The 3662-nt window shown below is 45.4% G+C and overlaps 1 protein-coding gene across 4 annotated transcripts in view; it reads right to left on the bottom strand.

Annotated features, from left to right (window-relative positions):
* Positions 1–3662, bottom strand: part of CHMP4B (charged multivesicular body protein 4B) — a 36827-nt gene that overhangs the window by 32671 nt on the left and 494 nt on the right. The gene's annotated exons all lie outside the window — the stretch shown is intronic.

The raw sequence follows: 3662 nt of genomic DNA on the forward strand, positions 1-3662 counted from the left end.
TTCAGCAGGATTTTGAGGACTGCTCAGAAATTTGAAAAAACATTACGAGAAAGTGGGGTAAGTCTCCCTTGCATCATCTTTGTACACAAGGAAATGCCACAAGCATCTATGCATTTATACTACTATCTAAACACAGAGCAAGAGACTTCCTCATCCTAAATAGCAGTGAGCAGGCAAGGCAGGTGCTATTCCACACATTGCAAAATGTTCTGAAGTTTTAAGAAAGGCTTAAGCAGTTAATCAAGACAGTTTGATGGAGCAGCAAGCCAAGGGCAACCAGACAATCGCTACAAGTTATTAACTAGGGTAACCAGTTACATTGGTAACACTTACAACTGTGTTACATGCTAGAATATCATCCATCTCCTAAATTATAGCAGAATGTCACTTTTGCTGTATAGCAAAAGCTGAGAAAAGGAAGATGCAAAAACACAGGCTATGTAAGCAATCCCGGAGAATTTTAAATTGCCAGTGAAAGCAATCTGATTCAGAAGGTGACTGCATTATCAAAATGCTTATATACCATCTTCTTCAATCTAGCAGGGTATTATTCTTATCAAATAATTTATCAAATGTCATACCTTTACATCCCTGCTCCCCCAAGAACATGTTATCCTACTCACCAAATTAAACCAAACAGCCACTGAAATAGAAACCAGCATTCTTATCCCCCAGCCATAGTTTTATAACCAACATGAAACAACAGATATTTGCAAAATCTTTTGTTTATACTTCATTTTTTAAAGTGTGCAATAAACCAGCAGGATTTATTACAACTGGAAACTTGGTACGTTTCTAGTTACTTGAAGTGATTTTTTTTCAACCAGTCTGCCAGTAATATGTCCTCAGCTCATACTCTGCTCTACCTTCCTGACATGTCAATATATTATTTACTATACTGAACTAAAAGTGAATTGTACAGGGCTACTCTAACCCACCACAGAAAATTGGGTTGGAAGGGACCTCAGGAGGTCATCTAGTCCAAACCCCCTGCTCAAAGTAGGACCATCCCCAACTATATCATCCCAGGCAAGGCTTTGTCTAGCTGGGTCTTAAAAACCTCCAAGAACGGAGATTCCACCACCTCTTTGGGTAACGTGTTGCAGGTTTTTCTTAACATGTAACTCTAAACTTCCCTTGCTGCAACTTGACACCATTGCTCCTTATTCCATTATCTACCACCACTGAGAACAGTCTAGCTCTGAACTCTTTGGAACCAGCTTTCAGGTAGTTGAAGACTGCTATTAAATCCAACCCTCCCCACCCACAATCTTCTCTTCTCCAGACTAAATAAACTCAGTCCCCACAGCCTCTCCTCATAAATCAGGGGTGCGCGAAGTCCAGCCAGTGGGCCCACAACAAACTCCATTTCCCAGCAGACCCTGCTGCGTCACCGCAGCCAGTTTCCACAGATCCCAGCAGCAGTGGGACCCTGACGGCACGGGGTCAGGGTTTCCATGGAGATTGGCTCCAGCAGCGCTGGCACAGCCCATGGCTGAGTGGGGAACTGCTTTGGAGCTGGGATCTTGCAGCAGTGACAGCATGGGTTCAGAGCCGGGGCACAACTGTAATCCACTGCCTGCAATCACATCAACCAATTTCTTCATCACCCTCAGGTGCATCACATCTGTGCCCATAAACATGTACACATCAAGCTTTTTTAAATAGTCCCTAACCAGTTCTTTTGCCATAGTTGGCTGCTCATCTCCTCCTGCAACTATGCTGCCAGGTGCAGCAGTCTGGGAGCTGACCTTGCCTATGAAGACTGAGGTGAAAAAAAAAGCAATTGAGTACTTCAGACTTATGTATCATCTGTCACTAGGTTGCTTCCCCTGTTCAGTAAGGGACCCCCACTTTACCTGATCTTCTTGTTACTGACATGTAGAAACCCTTCATGTCCTTTGCTAGCTGCAACTCCAATTGAGCTTTGGCCTTCTTGGACATGTCCAGATTTGTGCCACACACGCAGGCATTTGCAGCGCAGCACTGGGAGATCCCGGCGTCAAAAAAACCTGCACCCGAAAAAAGCAGGGTGGCGCATGCTGCCATCATGCATGTCACCCGAAACTGGAGCCTGACCAGCAGCCAGAGCATGGCTTTGGCTCCACATGCTGAATCACTGCCACTGGAGCCCTGGGAGGCCCCCAGGACAAGCTGCTGGGGCCAGCCCAAGTGCTAGCCCCAGCCTCACCTACCCAGAGACAACTTGCAGACAGGCATTCCCCAGGGACGAGAAGCAGCAGCACAACTTGATTTCACCCCTGTATGCCCAAGCAATAGTCTTATACTCCTCCCTAGTCATTTCTGCACGTTTCCACATCTTGCAAGCTTCCTTCTTGTATTTTAGCTCACTGAAGAGTTCCCTGCTAAACCAAGCTAGTCTTTTGCCATACTTGCTAGTCTTCTTCTGCATCAAGATGCTTTGGTCCTGCACCCTCAGTAAGGTTTCTTTAAAATACAACAAGTTCTCCTGGACTCCTTCCCATGAGATAATCATCCATGACATAATATGGCATCCATGATATAATCATCCTGCGATTATCATGATGCCAAATGGTGTACTTTAGCACAATTTCTTAAGGAACATTGCTGTCTCTGCATTTTCAGATTTCTTCACCCCATCTCTCTGAACAGGTATTATTCAGAATTGCAGCCGGCACGCTTCCATGCCTCACTCCTAAACTTATAAATCAATGTGTATGGTCTAATTTCAGTTTTGTGAGAGCATTTAGCATTTTAAGGAACATTAAAATTATTGGTAAATTTAACATGCGCATAAGTACACACATAATCTTCTTTCCAAGGATCTCAAATTGCTCCACAACAGCCAACATTTCATATGGTTATCATCAGATTTCTATCACCATTTTCCAGACAGAAAAACAAAGAAATAAAAAAAGTAATGTTACCTGTCACATATCAAGTCAGAGCCAAAGCCAGGACTGAACCAGAATTTGACAATTAATCAGTCAGTTTCACAGCTATTAGATCATGTAAAAGCAGATGTTATATCTTCAGTTCCAAAGAAAAAGAACACTTATGTTTTCAGACAAATCAGTTTGGAGCTCACCTATCATGAATACGTCCCATGGAATGAAAACAAAAGCAGGGCAGATTTACCCCTTATAGACTAACTAAATCATAAATGACTAATTTTGTCTATAAGGTGCAAACCTACCTTGCCTTCCGCTTGAAGCACCCCTCTCTGCTCATGGAAACCAAAGACAGATTTGTCCTGTCCCTAGCAGCGAATAACAAACTTCCAGCGTCAAGTGTAGGGACACCCACAGCTGACGGCTTCTGTCAGCAACAAGTCTCCCACCCGAGGCCGGGACTGCAGGGATACAAGAAGCACATCATTCCCATTCACTCCATGCAGCCAGGTGCTGCCAGCATGCTTGGGTAAATGGAGATGGTCTCTGTGCCAATGGCCCCCGACCCAGTGGGCAGTGCGGGCAAGGAAAACTCTGCACAGGGACCTCCGTGTGGCAGCTTCTCCGACCACAGCAAGGCTGACCAGAGGGTGGAAAGACGAAAACGCCTGTGAACTAGACAGGCCAGAGCCAGGCCGCCGGGCTCTGCTCCTGGCCGGCCTCAAAGGGGCAAGCCAGGATCCAGGGGCAGGCAGGGCCCCCAAAGCTGGGCCAGCCACTCTCCCAGCA

The sequence above is a fragment of the Alligator sinensis genome, unplaced genomic scaffold (genome assembly GCF_000455745.1).
Source record: "Alligator sinensis unplaced genomic scaffold, ASM45574v1 scaffold368_1, whole genome shotgun sequence".
Taxonomy (NCBI): domain Eukaryota; kingdom Metazoa; phylum Chordata; order Crocodylia; family Alligatoridae; genus Alligator; species Alligator sinensis.